This window comes from Tamandua tetradactyla, chromosome 8 (genome assembly GCF_023851605.1).
Source record: "Tamandua tetradactyla isolate mTamTet1 chromosome 8, mTamTet1.pri, whole genome shotgun sequence".
Classification (NCBI taxonomy): domain Eukaryota; kingdom Metazoa; phylum Chordata; class Mammalia; order Pilosa; family Myrmecophagidae; genus Tamandua; species Tamandua tetradactyla.
Window position 1 is genome coordinate 75,556,564 of NC_135334.1, and position 18,057 is coordinate 75,574,620.

The 18,057-nt window shown below is 39.7% G+C and overlaps 1 long non-coding RNA gene and 1 pseudogene across 1 annotated transcript in view; one reads left to right on the plus strand and one right to left on the minus strand.

Annotated features, from left to right (window-relative positions):
- LOC143643483 (uncharacterized) overlaps positions 1–889 on the plus strand; it is a 46,355-nt gene extending 45,466 nt beyond the window's left edge. The window contains exon 7 of the long non-coding RNA XR_013156295.1: positions 743–889. This is a non-coding gene — a long non-coding RNA (uncharacterized LOC143643483). The remainder of the gene's footprint in view (positions 1–742) is intronic.
- A 14,035-nt stretch (positions 890–14,924) lies between these two features.
- LOC143644583 (cullin-3 pseudogene) lies at positions 14,925–17,657 on the minus strand (annotated as a pseudogene).
- Between the last annotated feature and the right edge of the window lie 400 nt (positions 17,658–18,057).

Sequence of the window (18,057 nt, forward strand, 5' to 3'; positions counted from 1 at the left end):
GGATCGAGCACCCTTGTTTCATAAGCTGTGTAAGATACTTAAGCTGCCTAGCTCAAATACTTTGGTTGGAGTTTGTAATGCAATTTTTTTTCTTTGTATGCTATATGGCAGGGGTCACATTTCATTCTTTTTCCATGTGAGTATCCCATTAGTGCAGCACCATTTGAATTTTTTGTTTTTTCATTTGTTGTTTGCTTGCTTGTTTGTTGGGGAAGTGCATGGGGTAATACATTAGTTTTATATATTAATACTTTCTACTAAGAAGTCATTTTTCTATGCATACTTAAAGTCCTAAAAACCAGGTAGTTTAATCAAAACAACCTTAGCCACAACAAAAGCTCTTTCTAAATTAAACTATTAGCAGTTGCATCCCCCATCCCATAATGTTCACATTTCTTTTCGACATGAAGTTAGAACGGTCACTACCCAAATATCCCTCAAGATTGGGAAAAGGATCACATGAGGGAGGGGTTGTAACAGAGAGAGAACATAGGATTTAAATTATTGTGACTACTAAATCACTCTATTGATATTTCTTGTTAGTCTCTATGTAATAGAGCAGCTAGAAGGAAATACCTGAAGTTGTGGAACTGTAACCCATACCATACTTTGCGATTTGCTCTATAGCTACTTGTTAAACTATGCTTTGCAACATCACTTTTCTGCATGTTATATTTCACAAAAAGTGTTTGGAAAAAAAAAGGATGACCATGTTCCAGCACTGACCCTGTTTTCCCTGCAGGCCTGCTCTCATCAAGTGGCCTGAAGCATGTGAGGGCTCCATGGAAAGAAAAATCCTCCCTCCTCACAGAAACTCTCCCTGAACCCTGATCCATCTGTAGGATCCCTGCTCATGAAGTGCTGTGCTCTTAAAATGGATCAGCTCAAAATTAAGGTAAAGTTACAAATTCTAGAACTTAGAGAAAATAACATCAACTCTACTTCGATTAGATATTAGCTCAACATCTAGAAAATGGCTTAAATAAAGCACTTAGTTACTGTTGATTGAAAGCCAATGATGTAATTTAATTTTCACAACCATATACTATAAAGGTAGTAAGGACTAAACCCATTTTGAAGATGAGGAAACTGAAGTTCTCAAAAATGATAAGAGAATTGCCCAGAGTTACTTAGCTCAGAAGAGGTAAAGCCAGTAATTAAACCCACTCTTGAAAAATTTTTACCTTTAGACTTCCTAATCTCCCTGACCTTCATTTTCCTCAGTTGTGAAAAAGGACCAAAAGGCCTCTCCTCACAAGTTCTGAGTTCCAATTTTTGGACATTTGCAGTAATCAATTCAACGGATGTTAGCTGTATCTATTGTTCTCAAAACTGAGTGCAGAGATCAATATAGCAAGCTACTTGCATTTATCTTTCCTTCACAGAGGAATGACAAAGAGTAGAGCTCTATTTAAGCTAAGTTGGTTGCAAATACATTCTTATTCTCAGAGCAAAACTTTCAATAGGGAATTAATCTAGGAACCAAGGCTTACAGGGACCTTTCAGCTATTAGGATTTCTCTCTTACATATACTAAGCAGGCAGGAAGGTGTTAAGTACACTAGGCTAAAAGGTATACAACAAGTTATATCATTTGGGCATGATATAAGAAGAAAGTCAAGTACAGAGAAAAGAGGACCACATGACAAGAAAAAGTGACTTCCAGTTTTGCTTTGGCTATTCCTATTGATGGAAATTGCCCCACTTTTGGAAAGATACTGTGATATCTTGAATGTGTGATCATTAGGGTTCCCATTATGTTTATATTTCTTCTTCATATGATTTCCAACCTCAATCTCATTTCTCCATGACGGTTTCCTTAACCCTATGTCCGAGTTTGGAGGAGTCAAGTGCTCTTCTATGAATGAAAAAAACCACCCCAGGAAATTCCTCTTTTGCTCATCCTGGTCATGGCTGGGGACCTGTGGAAGATGTTTAATGTCAGTGCCAAGTATATGATCACTAGCTCCCAGGACCCTCTCTATGAAGAGGTGAGAAAGGGTGAAGATCCAAGGGCTCAGGATTAACTCTAAAACGATTTTAAAATATTGCTTAACTATTGGTTGAAAATCCTAGTAGATGTGAGCTTGCTCTTCTCCTTCAGCATGGACATTTAGATATTCTCAGGGAGAGTCTACTGTAGTGAATCACAGAATAGGACTCAATTGATAGCATTCTTCCTCCGGGCTTCAGGATAGCAGATGAGTAAGTCTGGTTTTCATCCTCCAAAGATTGTACAGTTTATCAGAGTGGTCATGGACTGTCATATTCACTCCATTCTAATCTTCATATATTTTAAGCTTTAAAATCCTGAAATCTGGATGCAGTCAGGAAGAATTAAGTCAGTCACCTAACCAGAAAATAGATACTTACGTAACATAAGTAACTGAGAACACTGTGTTCCAAGGGACAAAACAGATGGATGGCCAATAAGCTTCAGTTAACAAGAAAAGGCAAGAATTGGGGATCAGAAGGCTGAGGTTAGTCACTCAATTAAAGTCACAATTTCTTGCTCTGTTCAAACACCTGTGCAAATTTTGAGATCTAGAACTCATTGACAAGGGTACCTGGATCCCTAAGTGAAAGGGTCCTGAAAGACCATACCTATTATACATTATGATCATCCCTCTACCCTTCTGTAAAAGGTACCTGTGGCCAATTAAGCAGGTAACTGCATACTAGGAACAGAAGAATCCCTAGACATATAAGATTATTGAACACAGAATTTGAATTGATATTGACACCCAGAAATAAAGTGTACTCACAGTCCCGCTGTTACAATAGGGGATGGCTGGAGCCAGGTATTGAGTGGAGTCCTGGAGAAAGTCCAGTTCTCAATGGATCCTGGTCCCACAGACCTACCAGTGGTCATTTCTACAGTTGCTGAGTAGTTGGAATAATCACTATATAGGTTCCTGGCCTGTGAGGTAATATACAATGCATTCTGGGGTACATGGTAGAGTATAACAGATGCATTATTTTCTATTGCAGTTATAAAAAGGGTCTGAATATTTATATTCACAGGGAATGGACAATTATCATCCAGTTTGCCTCAGGATCATGTTAATTCTCCTGCACTCTGCCACGATATAGCCCTAAGAGATCTGGACTTCCTGAGCACCCCGCACAATGTTATATGGATACATCAGTGACATTGTGTTGATTGGACAAAATGAGCAAGAGGTACTTCGTGAACTGGAGACCTTAGACACATGAACTTCAGATGGTGGGAGACAAAGCCTAAGAAATTCATGGAACTGCAATTTCAAGGAATTTTTTAGGGGTCTGATCGTCAGGGCTACATCTGGATGTCCCCGCCAAAGTTAGAGAAGTCATCTTTCATCCTTAACCAAAAAAAGAAAGCACAATGCCTGAAAGAACTCTTTTGGTTTTGGAGATAACATATTGTTCACTTACAAATACTGCTTTGGTCCACATACAAGAGATTTGAAAGGTTTTCAGTTTTTGGCAGCCTATGATCAGGAAAGACTGTAGCAAGTCCAGGCTGCAGTACAACCAGTCCTGCAACTTAGGCCTTAGGACCTGGCAGGCTCATGTGTTTGAGAGACCATTGGTGGGAAAAGATGCAGTACAGAATTTAGAGAACTCCAGGTAAGCTGGTATTTTGAAGCTTGGCTGGGTCATCTATAGTAGATAGTCATACAGTGAGGGCTGTGCAGGATAGAGCTCATGACCATGGGATCCATTGGTAGTATCATACCTTATCAGTCAGAAACAACTGACCTTACAAAATACTGGCACAGCCTTATGAAAGCACAGATGAGTAGCAGCTCAGACATTCACAAAGTAGGATACTGTGATGGTCAATGTGTGTCAACTTGGCTAGATTATGGTGTCCATTTATTTGATTAAGTAAGCATCGGCGGGACTCTTGTTGATGGATTTGTCTCTAGTCAATTGTAGATCTCATCAGCCATAAATTCAATCAAAGGAGATTGTTTTCAGTAATGAGAAGAGTCACCTCACCCAATCAGCTGGTCCCCTTAAAATCAAGAACTGAAGATTTCAGCATTTAGAATTCCTGTATCTACTTCAACCAGTCAGATTATCCTGGGGAATTAAGTGTCACCTTCATTGGCTTTCCAACTTTTGGCCTGTCTGAAAGAACTTGGACTTGCCAATCCCATGGTCACATAAACCAATTACTAAAATATACCATTTAATATTTTCATATATATGCAAATATTAAGAGATGTATCTTCTGTTGGTTTTCTTTTTCTGGAGAACCCTAATACAGGCTGTATCTCAGGATAAAATATGTGCATTAAGTCAGAGATCCCCTTATGGTGTTGAATCTCCAATAGGAAGAATACATAGGTCCAGGAACCAAGGGATGAAGCAAAAATAAACCCATATACCATCATTGCTGATAACCCACTGAGTCATTTTTTCATCTTGCCTTGCAATTCTTGGTGCTGCAGGGTTCGAGATTCTGGTCCTCAAAGGAGGATCACTCTTACCAAGGGATATAGCAAGAACCTTAATTATAAATTATGGCTTCTGTCAGGAATCTTTAGACACCTATGCTCTATGACCAATAGGTGAGAAGAAAAGTTATGTTGTCAGGACTACCTTTACACAATGGGTACAGTAAAAGTGTTTGTGGAAACCAAGTGATCCATATGGGCAACTTCTGGTATTCCCTTGCCCTATTGTAGATGTGTACGTATATATTAGCCATCTGAAATGAGAAAGGCATCATTCTCCTCAAGAATGAATGTTGGGATCACCTGTATCAGGAAAGCCACTGAGACTTGCAGAGTGGATCGTTGAGGGGGAGGGGAATTCTGGATAGAAGAAGGAGGGGATGAGCAATATGTCATTGCTCTGGGATGAACTTAAGAGGAAGATTTCTGGGATGCAGCACAGTCCATCTCTGAAGTTTTCTATTAACAAGAGAGTCCCATGGCAGCTATGGAAGTACACATATTTTGGAAGGACATCTGTGCAACACAAGACTTAGTTGTGGTGGCCATGAAGACATCCTCAAATCTGACACCAGGGAGCACATTTGACTGACAGCCTCAGCCACTGGGCTCTGAAATCCATTGCAATTTCACTGAGCACCACCTCCCTAAAAAGGCTTCCAGTTCAGTTAATGAATATAGAGTTGTTAAGGTATATCATTCCTGTGAGACAATCCTCTTTTCTTGGGGGTGTTCTTGGCTGAAGGACTCCCTATCAGCCCTTCCAAAACTTTCTTAGAAATGCAATAAAACTTAATACCATTGTCTCCCTTTATCCTTCTCTCCCTTCCTCCCTCCCTCTCTCCCTCCATCTCATTCTATCAGATCTACATCATGATCTAATGGCTTTCAGCCTCCTCAGCATCCCTATTGTCCCCTCATAGGGTTTTCCCCCCAGTAGATCTCTCATATGTCTAATTCCATCTTACCCTGTGCTATTTAAAGGATCCACTCTAACACAGTTATGGAGGGTTCCACTGCCTAAGCTTCAGATTCACATCCAAGAAGTCAGCCCTGTGGGAAAAGTTAATACCTTATAAATATGGAGACATTTGAGATCACTTTTCAAAGACTACTCTAAAAGCCATTCAAGAAGTAATGAAAACCATGTAACTCTTTTAGCACCTAATATCTGGCTCAGCACCCAAGTGCTGTGAGTTCCACCTTGGTCCAGGTGGCCACTGTACCTGTCTCACTAGATGGGGAGAAGGGCTCTAGGACCTTGGGACCATGGCCTCATGTGCCCAAGCATGGGATGTGACTGAAGAGAGCACTGGAAATTTCTGCACCATAAACCATGCCCCAAGCAGACCTTTGGTGGTATTGTGGAAAGGGTATCCTCTGACCAGTATTACCCAGGAAGTGGAAGGAGACTTGTGCTCTGATCCAACTGGCCATCCCATTCACCCTGGCATTTGAAAAGGAGGAGGAAGCTCTAACCCAAGGAAAAAGAAAAAAGCTTACTTGGTTCCTTTGATGATTGAGTTTATTTAGACAGGAAAGGGGCACCATGGGGAATCCTGGATGAGTGTAAGGCTAGGAATCAAGTAGCTGCAGGATTTGAAGCATCCTTATTCTGGTGGGTCATCATCAACAAATGTGGATTGGATCCGTCAGCAAAGATTTATCAATTACACCAAGGATGCAGTTGAAGGAAGAGCAGAACAGTTGGATGATACTAGCTGAATGACATGGGAGAACATGATGCTAGCTGAAAAGGGAGGAGTTTGTGTTACGGTTAGGGATAGTTGTTATATATTTATCCCCAATAGTATAACACCATATAGAACTATTACCAAAGTTTTACAAGGCCTGATGTCCTTATCTGAAGAATTGGCAAAAAATTCAGGCATTGATAACCCCCTCAGGGGACAGTTAAAGCTGGGTTGGGAAATAGAAAAGGGTGGCAAACCCAAATTTGTTCCTCTGCCTTGCTTCTGCCCCCGATATCGACTTCGGTCACTTAATCTCTAGGCCAAGTTCCCTTCACATAGCCTGTATCCCCTCAGCCTGGCTGTGCTTGCTTAATTTAGACGCCACCAATAGAAGTTCTTAAGTAAGAATCCCACTTTATCCCGATATACCAGGAACTCAATCTTATCATGGGAAGTACCGAGTCAACACCCCCCAAGGGCAAAAACTCAGGGAAAATAAAGTTAGGTCCATGATAATTCTGTGTTGAAAAGAGTAGATGTAACTGGGATACAGGGCTCTGCAATGACATTTGAAAATTAGTATTTAGGATTTGGGCAAAGTCCACGAGGGTCCTTGGTAAAAAGCTGCTTTCTTCTTAGGTCTTTGTAAAATATCAGGCATTTAAGTTAGTTGTTGGTAGAAAGATTCCCCCTTTATGAATTATGGATGGTTGAAGATTATTAACAATAAAGATCACCCTGAGTCTCAGAGTTAGAGCTTTTAACAATGAAATTCATCACTACCCTATACAGGAACTGTTAAAAAGTTGAAAAAGGATGAGTCTTCGACTAGAAATATAAATGAAGTTGATCTGGATAGAACTGGGGTAGATCAGAACACACGGTAAAGGATGATATCATCCATATTTTGAAACTTCAGCTTCTGTGTGAGACCAAAGGGAAAGATTTTTTTTTTTTGGTGCAAAATTTATATTTTGGGTAGCACATTACCTAATTTAACTTGTATGGTCAGTTGAGTTGAACACCATAAGTATATCGAACCTTGAATAGGATATGAGATTTTGTTCATTTGTATAGGTTAGTGTGATGCCCCGATATATCTCAAAGTAATTTGAGTAGTGAATAAAGAAGTATTTGCTAACTTATCTTGGGGAACTAGGGAGAGAGGAGGAAATATTCAGCTTTTCCATTTAGAAAGTTTCTGATATTCTCACAAGCAGTGGGGAAAACCAAATCAATAGGCTGACCCCTTGATTTTGAGATTCACCCCTATGAAACTTATTCCTACAAAGGATAAGTTAAGCCTACTTAAAATTATGCTTAAGATTCACCCCAAGAGAGCCTCTTTCATTGCTCAGATGTGGCCTCTCTCTAAGCCACCTTAGCAGGTGAACTCACTGCCCTCCCCCTTATGTGGGGCATGACTCCCAGTGGTGTAAATCTATCTGGCAATGTGGGGCAGAATTCCTGGGATGAGCTGGAACACAGCATCACGAGGTTGAGAAAACCTTCTTGACAGGAAGGGGGAAGAGAGATGAGAAAAAAAGTGTCAGTGGCTGAGAGATTTCAAACAGAGTTGAGAGGTTATCCTGGAGGTTATTCTTATGCATTATATAAATATCCCTTTTTAGCTTATGGTGTATTAGAGTTGCTAGAAGGAAGTACCTGAAACTGTTGAGCTGTGTTCCAGTAGCCTTGATTCTTGAAGATGGTTGTATAACAATATAACTTTTACAATGTGACTGTGTGATTATAAAAACCTTGTGTCTGATACTGTTTCCAGGGTATGGACAGATGAATAAAAAATATGGATAAAAAATCAATAAATAATAGGGGGAATAAGGGGTAAAAAAATTGGGTGGATGGAAATACTAGTGGTCAAGGGATAAGGGGTATGGGGATGTATGAGTTTTTTAAATTTCTTTTTCTGGAGTGATGCAAATTAAAAAAAATGATCATGGTGATGAATACACAACTATGTGATACTGTGAGCCATTGATTGTACACCATGTATGGACTGTATGTGTGTGAAGATTTGTCAATAGACATTTTAAAAATCGTGATCACATTAATAATAGATTCTTAATTATTTATGTAGTGCTTCTATTCTCTCAACTTAGGAGGAGTTAAGTCCCACTTTAGAATTAAGGCAACAGACCAAGGATTAGGGAGGTGACATGCTGAGGTTACAAGGTGAAAATTCAATGCTTACTTCAGCCAGTATGTATCATGTATGCAAATCAATACCTAGGAGGTGACCTTTGCCTTGTTATGCTGGAACTCATGTCTTGCGCGTCACAGACAGGAGTTGGCTCCAGTTTATATGTTCTAACGAGCTTCTTTTCTTAGGAGACACTTCAGGAAAGGGGATTGTAATAAGGTGACACACAGAAAAAAAGGTGCAAGCCGGCTTCACCTGAAGTGCTCACAGCTGTTGGAGAGTAAAGCAGGACTCCTTGGGGACGCATTTTTGTTTCTGAATGGCCTGTAGAAAGCCCTGGGTACAAGAGTCTTGAGACAGTGGAGTCTCTTGAGTTAACCCCAAAAGAAGAGGCCAGAGCCTGCCATGATCCCCTGAGGGCCCACCTCAAGAACATTAGTTTCTGTTTCCTTAGCCTTTGGGGAGAAGAGCAGAGGTTTGCAAGTATCAAGTTGACTGCTCCCTTCTTAGCTGTCTCCTTCCCTAGTTCCTATCTTAGGAAGAGGAAGGCTGCACTGGAGTTACATGAAACTAACCGAAATGACCAAGGATTGTACTTCAGATTGGCGATTGTGAATAGGGCTGGGTGTGGAGTAAAGGAAAGTGGTGACACAGGCATGGTGTGCAGGAGAGGATGGAGGCACTCAGTTTTTCCCAATGACCAGCACTGCTCTTAAGCATCAGCCTCCCCCCTAACTAACACCCCAAGTCTTTTATCGTTTATATTTTGTATCTTTATAGGGGAGGGAGGAGTCTTGACAAAACAAAGTGCTGTGTCTACAGACTTCCAATCCTCCCCCTATCACAGAGGAGGGCTGCCCTCCATTCTATGCTAGACAAGACACACCTCCAAGAAATCTTAGCTGATTAATCCAGCTTGGATCCCTGTCACTTCACACCTCCTTGCATTGCTCCCATGTACCCTAAAAGTCATCCCCATTCCAATTAGGAAGATTGTTTCAGCAGTTAGGCTGAAATAGGAAGACTGTCAGGAGAGGTAAGAAAGACTTTCTTAAAAGTTCTTCTACCACAAGCCACATCCAGGAAGTACCATAGGTGTAGCTATCTTCCTGTCTCTAGACCTTGATTTTGAACTCTATCATTTTCATATCCAATTGGCTCCCAATATTGACCGAGTTGTTTCTGTGTGTGTAGGCCCCATTTAAGCACTTTGGGGAGAGAAAAAGAAATAAAGAACTGTGGTTGAATGTGGACGTCATGGCTCTGGAAAGAGGACTTGGGCACAAGCTAGTGACTCCTAGAGATTGGACAAAGAATTCAGGGCAGGTTCTTGGTTTCTTGGGATTAGGAGAAGTCCTGAACTCTCTGATCCTGGTTCACGGAGAAGAAGATATTGCATGAACTTCAAAAGAAATAAGAAAAATGGTCTTTGCTTTGGGGAAGAAGTTAGATACTATTTTGTCTATATGAAGATGAATAGGCAGGTCATGGAGTGGGGAGGAGGGGCTGACAGTGATCATTAAGAAAGCACAAAGGAAAGCACGGGGACATGAGGAACCAGAGAGAAAGGAAACAGGTTTGGATTTGTGGAAAATGCATATTCACGAGGGATCAAGAAAGGTGCAACAGGTATGCGAGGTCATTCACAGGGATTTATAGAGTACCTATAATCTCGGTACTGAATATACCCGTGAACAACAGTAAGTATCTGCTATCACAGTGCTTGTTTGCTGCACAGCCCAGAACTCATCAGAACAGATGCACAACTGTTATTATGACACGGAAAAATATTTCCCAGTGTGAAGAGGATTTTATTCTGGTGTAAGAAACCAAGGCTTTGAGGAGTTTTTAAAAACTTCCATCCTGGGTGCTTGTCAGATTAGGAGACAAATGACTGGCCTAAGCCTGAAGGAGATGGGTGATCTGCAAAACGTCTGAAGATTTTGTTTCCAGTGCACTGATTGCTCATGTTTCATTTGGGAAAAGGTTCAACACCTTGAATAAATGTTAGAGGCTGGGAATATATAATGTGATTAAGGCAATTTGCTTCACTTTATAATACGATGGATATTTGTGGAAAGAGTAGATATAGAAAAGGTGGACAGTGGACACCTACAAGGTAGTTTTTTTTAGTTGGGATTGAGAGATTATGGAAGCTTGAATTAAGGTGCTTGTGATTGAAATAGAGTAGACAATTTTGATTTTTACTTGGAGTTTGATCCAATGACACTTGCTGATAGATTGAATATGGGGTATGAGGGAAAGGGAAGAGGCCATCAAGCATGATAGGTATGAGACAGCTGTTAGACCCATATTTGGGGATATCAAACAGGCAGTTAGATAAACTAGTCTAGAGCTTAGAGGGAAGATCTGGAAATATATATTTGGCATTTCAGGTTATGGTAACTAAATCTATGGGAATCTAGAACACTTAGAAGGCAATGTACAAGGACTTATTAAGTAATATGACTGTGGTAGTTAGATTCAGTTGCCAACTTGGCCAGGTGAAGGCACCTAATTCTGTTGCTGTGGACATGAGCCAATGGTACGTGAACTTTGTTGCCAATTATATCTGCAGTCAGTTAGGAGGCGTGCCTGCTGCAATGAATGATGTTTGACTTAATTGGCTGGTACTTAAGTGAGATAGCACAATGTAGCACAGCCTAGCAGCTCGGCATTCTTCATCTCAGCACTTGTAGCTCAGCCCAGGCCTTTGGAGGTGCAGAAAGGAATCACCCTGGGGAAAGTTGTCAGAACCCAGAGGCCTGGAAAGAAGGCCAGCTGAGACCATCCTGCACCTTCCCACGTAAGAAAGAACCTCAGTGGAAAGTTAGCTGCCTTTCCTCTGAAGAACTAACAAAATAAATCCCCTTTTATTAAAAGCCAATCTCTCTGGTGTGTTGCATTCTGGCAGCTAGTAAACTAGAACAATGACTATTACCTTTCAAGGTTTTTCTGATTACTGGATCTTCTTCTAGTATAAAATAAGCTGAAATCTTTCCCTTATCAGACAAAATCAAACACATACAAAAATAAACAAACACCCCCCCCCCCCCCCCCAGATTCTCTTGATTCCACTTCACTCTGTAGCCACTGCCAGATTTACTTGCTGTCTTTTTCAGCAAAATCCTCAAGGGATTGAGCCAATTTAGCAGACAAATTATTTTTTCCTTCTCTTCTAACCCAGGTAAACTAAGATTTTCCTGCCACTCTTCTGCCCAAATTACTTTTATCAAGGTCTCTAGTTATCTGCATTTCCTAAAACAAAGCCGATTCTGTTTTCAGATTATTTGACTCCTCAAATGGCATGGTTTATAATTCTTCTTTCTTTGCCACATTATGTTAAATACTCAAATTGAGACTAGCACCCTGTCCTGAAATTCCTTCTATTTGAATGCTTGCACACTCTGCTTCCTTTGCTGACGCTTCCTCCACGTTCTCCGTCTCTCCACCCCCTACTTTTTGATGTTGGAATTTATTTCTTGGTTCTTTTCTCCTAATCTATACTTGCCTTCTTAGTGATTTCAACTAGTTTCATGGCTTTAAATATATATTTTCCAATTTCCCAAACACATCAGCAATGCATTAACAATGTAGTTTTCTGTGTACAAGTCCTTTACATCCTCGGCTACATTTATTCCTAGATATTTGATTCTTTTAGTTCCTAAAGGTTTTTAGTTTTTTTAAATTTTCTAATTTTTCATTGCTTGTGTATAGAAAAACTGCTTACTTTGGAATGTTGAACTTGTAGCCAACCACTTTAATGAATTTATTACCTCTAGGAACTTTGTTGTGGATTTATCAGGATTTTCTACATATAGAATTATGTTTTATGCAAATAAGGATAATTTCTTTCCAACTTGCATGTATATGGATAATTTCTTTCCAACTTGCCTAATTGCTATGGCAAGAACTACCAGTATGATGTGGAATAATAGTGAGGACAGTGGGCATCTTGTCTTGTTTTTTGATCTTAGAGGGCAAACTTTCAATCTTTCACCATTAGGTTGGATGTTAACTGTGGGTTTTTCATATATGCCCTTTATCATGTTGAAGAAGGTGTCTTATTCCTAGTGTTACATTTTTAATCAAGAAGGGGTGTGGGATTTTGTCAAACATCTTTTCTGCATCAAATGATATGATACGCCACATTCATTCTGTTACTGTAAGTATATCATATTGTTTTTCTTATGTTGAACCACACTTGGATAGCAGGGATAAATCCCATTTGATCATGGTGTATAACTCTTTAATGTGCTATTGGGTTTGGGTTGCATCTATATTCATAGATTATATTGGCCTGTAGTTTTCTTGTGGTATCTTTATCTGGCTTTGGCAAGAGGGTGATGTTGGCCTTGTAGATCAAGTTAGGGAATATTCCCGCTCTTCAGATTTTTGTAAAAGAGTTCAAGCAGTGTTGGCAGTTCAGTCTCCTTGGAATGTTCGCTGGAATTCCCCTGTGAGTCAATCTGGTCAGCATAGATAGTGTTGGTAGTTTGTGTGTCTAAGAATTTCTCTATTTCGTTTAGGTTATCTAATTTATTGGCTTATAGTTGGTCCTAGTATCCTCTTAAATAACTTCTCAGCAGGGCTGTAATGTTTCCCTTTTCAATTCTGGCTTTTGTTATATGCATCTTTCTCCCTTTTGTTTTTTGGTCAGTCTAGCTAAAGTTGTGTCAATTCTATCGATCTTTTCAAAGACCCAAATTTTGGTCTTGTTGATTCTCATCATTTCTTTTCCTGATTTCATTTTTCTCTGCTCTAATCCTTGCTACTTGCTTCCTTCTGCTTACACTGGGTTTTGTTTGCTTTTTTTTCTATTTCTTCCAGTTTTGAGGTTAGATCTTTAATTCAAAGTTGTCTTTAAGGTAAGCATTTTTTGGCTATAAGTTTGCTTTTCTGCGCTGCCTTTGGAGCATACCATAAGTTTTGGTTTTTGTGTTTTCATTTTCATTCACTTAAGATGATATTTACTCGTTTCCCTTGTGATTTTCTCTAACTCATTGGTTGCTTAAGTGTTATGTTGTTTAATTTACATATATTTGAAGTTTCCATTTCTCCCTTTGTTACTGATTTCTAGCTTAATTCCATTCTTGTCAGAGAGAATACCATGTATGATTTCAATATCTTTGAGTTTGAGACTTGTTTTGTGACCTAACCTATGGTTTATCCTGGAGCTTCATCTATGTGTGCTTGAGAAGAATGTATTGTTTTGCTATATATATATATATATATATATATATATATAGTGATATATATATATATAGTGATATATATATATATATATATAGTGATATATATATATATATAGTGATATATATATATATAAAATGTTTTTAGGTCTAGTTGTTTTACATCATCCTTCAAGTCTTGTGTTTCCATCTTAAACTTCTGAGTAGATGTCCTGTCTGTCACTGAAAATGGTGCATTAAAGTGTCCTGCTATTAATGCAGAACTGTCTATTTCTCTCCATATATTTTGGGGCTCTGCTGTTAGGTTCACATATATTTGTAGTTGTTACATCTTGCATTGTCCCCTTTATCAGTATATAATGACCATCTTAGTTTCTTCATAACTGTTCCTGGGTTAACGTCTGTTTTATCTGATAGGAGTATAATTATTCCAGTTCTCTTTTCGTTTCTACTTGCATGGTACATTTTTTTTTCTATCCTATCACTTTCAGCCTAGTTGTATGTTTGAATTTAAGGTGAGTCTTTTGCAGAAAGTGTAGCATTGAGCTATGCTTTTTTATCCATTCTGCCCATCTCTACCTTTTGACTAGAAAGCTTAATCCATTTACATTTAAAGTCATTACTGATAATGCAGGACTTCTGCCATTTTGCTGTTTAGCCTTTGTAAGTCATGTCATGTTTGTCCCTCAATTCTTTTAACAATGTCTTTTATATTTATTTGATTTTTTTATTGTATCAAATTGCATGCCTTCTCTTTTCCATCTGGATATATTTTGTCATCTGGATATATATTTCCATCTGGTTGCATTTTTCTTATATTTTCCTCATTATCATAGGATTAAATTTAATATCCTCAATATAGAACAATTATTTTTTGCTTGATACCAACTTGACTTCAACAGTACACACATACACTGTTCCTATATCCCTCTATAAGCCATCTTTTAAATTTGTTACTTTCTTATATCCTTGTATGTTGTATGTCCAAAACCATAGATCCATCATTGCATTTTATTTGCATTTTAGTGCCTGTAGATACTAAGTGGAGTTACACACCAAATAATGCAATACAATAATATTGACATCTAAAATTACCCAAATGGTTACCTTTACCACAGGTCTTTATTTCCTTATGCTGCATTGAAACACTATCTAGTGTTATTTCCTTTCCTTCCAAAGAACTCCTTTTAGCATTGTCTGTAGGGTAGGTATAGTGGTGATGCACTCATCAGCTTTTGTTTATTTGGAAATGTCTTAATCTCTTTTTGGGGTGGGGTGGGGCAGAGGAAGTGCATAGTCTGGGAATCAAACCCCGGTCTCCACATGTAAGGGGAGCATTTTACCCCTGAACCACCTGTACACCCCCTCCCTCATTTTTTTTTTTTTTTTGGGGGGGAAATGAAATCCAACAATTTTATTTTAATGAGCTGTATTTTCTAAATTTTTGTTTTATTTTTTCTTGTTTTCCTACAGTATTGAAAACAAAACACGGCACATTCACATTTTCCCGAGGAACTGTAAAGATGATCTCTACAGGGATAAACGTTGAAAAGCCTGAAGCTCAATCAATTGATGTTGAAAACTCTCAAAGGGAGTAAAGGCTTGATCTGAATGGTCTAGAACATGTACTGTAATTTAATAGAAGAGATGGTCGTCTTAATATTTAATGATTTAAAAGAACTTCCAAGTCCATGCGAAGAATACAGTCCAAGAATAAATCAAATTTCTGAATGCATTTTATGCTACATATGTGTATACTTTGCGATCCTCAGGTGTTCGTGCCAAATATTCTCTCTCAATAAGTCCTTCAATACGTTTCTTAATAACAACTGGACTTGGTAAGAATCGAGCCTTCAACTGCTGTGTTACCTCTGCTACTAACACATTGTGCTGCATCTTCTTCCTAGATTTCATTATCTGTACTATAGCAGCTTCTATCTCATGTTTTCTGTCATCATCTACTTTCTGCCTTGTTTTCTTTCCTTTCTGGGTCAGATTCACCTTGTTTGGCAGCAACTGTTTGAATCTTGACTCTGTGTAGTTTGGATGTAAACTGGTCATTAACTGTAAATATGTGACCATTTTCTATTTCCTTTGACTTGGGTTCTTTTGTAAGAACCCGCTGTGTTGGTTTACCACAGGCGAGGGACTGCAGGGCTCTAACAAGTTCTCTTTCAGGGATATCAGTCTCTTGTTGAATTTCCTCAAATGTGTATTTTTCTCTATTATTAAAGAGCATTAATATGGTCATCTGGAAAGTGGAGACTTGCAATATGTGCTTCCTTGTATTAGAGCCTGTTACTTGTGCACCTCCAACACCAACTTCAGATCCATCTTCCTTTTTAACTGGTCCATAAAAAGTGGCATTGAGATCTGCAGAACCCATATGATGTTGGAGTGTGAGCTGTCGACCGCTGTGTTTGGCTAAGTAAAACCTTCTGAATATTTCAAAAGCATGCCGTGGTGCTGGTGGGATGTTGCACTTTGGTGTGGCTGACTGAGTGGGCCAATATCCTGTCGTGAGCACCCGGACTGTGAGATCAACACCACCTAAAGACACCCCAGTTGCCTGTAGGTGTTGTCTAAATTCATCCATAGTTGTGTTTGAGATGCTCATATCCCTAAACATTCCTTCCAGTTTTGATGTGAACTGACATCCACATTCCGTCTTTAATTTAGATATCATGTTTTTTTCAGAATCATCAGAAACACTTTTATTTGTGAGCAGTCTCCTTGCCAAGTGTTGTTTATAATAACGTTCAAACACATCTTTTTCTTGCATAAACCTAAACAGGACCATTGCCTTATCCAATATTGTTTCTACTTCTTGTTCTGTTAGCCCTTTGACTCCCTTTTTCAGCTTATCATCAATAAATAATGAAAGGTATTCAGGGGACCTGGAGTTGAGGTTGAGAAAATACTCAAAGTCACCCGCTATAGTTTGTTTAAAGAGCCGGTCATTATTGAACGATTCCTGGAGGAAGCGATCAAACCTACTCTTCAGATCCAATAAGCCCTGGATATAGTCAACGGGATTCTTTCCTTCTCCTTCCTCAGAAACGAGGGCTTTACCTTGCTCCCTCAAATAAGAACTCATACATTCACACATTGTTTTCAAACCATTTGGCACACGGCTAAATAATTTGTACATGCAAGCAAGGTCTTCTGTCTTTCCATTTTTCAACATATGTACTAGTCCAGAATTCTCCATTTCTACTATAGTCTTCATGTGCTTGGAAATGAGTTCCCTCTCAACCACCTTCACAATTGGCTCTTCAGTTGATTTGTCAAGGCAGTGCATCACCCGTTCTATTTCTTCATTAATTCTAGCTTCTACTTTCTTTATATATACCGAAGCACTGTTTTCTGCTAAAAACTTCTGACTTTCCATCTGAAAAAATTCTGCAGACATTTCCAAAAAAGGAGCCTCAAAATCTTCTTCATAGACTGATCTTCCTTCAAGACCTAAAATCATTAGCATCTGGCAAGCATTTCTGATTGCGCCTCTGTCTACAACTTCTCCTTTGCGTTCTCTTGCAATCATATCCAACAGAGTTTGCCGTAGATGATCCCTAATACACCCATAACGTACAACTTGATCTCGAAAAATAATTAATCCCAAATTGTAGACATTTTCCACATTATTTTGTTGTACATATACACGGTCCATATACATTAGTATGTCTCTAATCATCACCATAGCTGTTTGATGATCATTCCATGCTTGATTTAGTGTTTGAAGAAAGTTGTTATTCAATGAATTTAGCACATCTTCTCGCACCTTATTTATGAGATGTTCGGTAACAACTTCTCTCAGTCCAGTGTAGAGCTTTTCTCCATGTTTATGCAAAACCATTGTATATGCATTTCTGTAGAGCTCCTCAAAACTAAGACCACTGTTATTCTTACGCTGGATTTCTTGAATTGCATTTTTCAGAAGGTCCCAAATGCTGTTTACATATTTTTCATCCATGGTCATCGGAAAGGCCCGGATACGCATCTTGGTGTCCTTCAGGCTGCCCGTGCCTTTGCTCAGATTCGACATGGTGCTCGTCCCCTCCCCGGCGGCGGCTTCAGGTCGCACTCCGAGCGCCGGTGTCACATTTAAGGCGGGCGGGCAGGCGAGGGGCGACGCTGGGGGCGGCGGCGGCACGGCCCCCGGACTGGGCTGGGGAAGCTGGCCGGCCCCTGGGCGGCCGCGGCGGCGGCGGCGGCTCGAGCTCCGACGGCTCGGGCTCGGCTAGGGGGCTGCGCTGGCGCGGCGGCTCCGCGGGGTGCCCCTCACGCCCGGCTCGGCTCCCTTTATCGCGCTCCTCCGCGATGGCGGCGGCGGCGGCGACCCCCTCCCTCATTTTTGAAAGAGTCTTGCTAGATATAAGATTCTTGTTTTGCAGGGTTTTTTTTTCCTTCTTTCTGCACTTTTAGAATTTCAATTCATTGCCTTCTTGCCTCTGATTTCTGATAGAAATCAGTGCTTGATTTAGTTAGGACACCCTAGCACATACCACTTTGCTTTTCTCTTGCAGCTATCAGAACTTTCTCCTTGTTCTTTGTATTTGATAG